Here is an 859-nt window from a genome sequence, read left to right on the forward strand (position 1 = left end):
GCTTACTTTTCTAGCACATCAATTTCTCAAAGCAAAGGAAAAAAGAAAAACTTACTACAGCACACTGGTTTGATTCTGGTTGATCAAGTTTTCCAACTAATACAAAATTATGTAAATGCAGCAAATTTGACTCAGTGACACAAAATGCCTCCTTTGTTTTATGTGAATACATAGCAGGACCATAAAAAAAGATGTTCTCATTTTAAGTTTTTGTAATCCGATATTTCATGTATTTACTTCTTTTTTATTGTCTTTTTTCATTTTTATTGATACTTGTTGATCTGAAATTTGACTTTTTGAGGGTATACCGTATGTTTTTTTTATTTATCTTGAAGGCATTTGGAACAAACCATACCATCACCAAGCTGTTTACTCATTCAATCATTATCTATACACCCGATACAATTGAGTAAACCGGAGAAAAAAAAGATGCACCAAATAACGTATTTCTAAATTTCACTGCCTTTTTTTACTGGCACTAAATTAGCTATAGAAATTTAAAAAAAGAGGTTTTTAAAATGAAAAATTTATTTTGTTTTAATGATTTATTCTTCTGGCCTAGAAACTCCTTCTGCTCTCTGTGGGGCACACTTCAAAATTAATGTCCTGATCACTGCTCGATATTTTGGATTCTGGTGTCAGTCTCTTTGTGGCAGACTAGAACAGCATCTGAAAGCATGGAAAAGAAATAACATAAATTTGAATTACATAAATAAAGTTGTGTACTTTTACAAGCCGGAAATGTTATCAAATTCTACCAATTATAAAACAATTATTTTAAATCATAGAAAACAACATGTTCATTTGAAACAATTGTACCAGCTTGCATCAATAAGGGAGCTACCATTTGATTTTTATG

The sequence above is a fragment of the Mytilus edulis genome, chromosome 1 (genome assembly GCF_963676685.1).
Source record: "Mytilus edulis chromosome 1, xbMytEdul2.2, whole genome shotgun sequence".
NCBI classification, from domain to species: domain Eukaryota; kingdom Metazoa; phylum Mollusca; class Bivalvia; order Mytilida; family Mytilidae; genus Mytilus; species Mytilus edulis.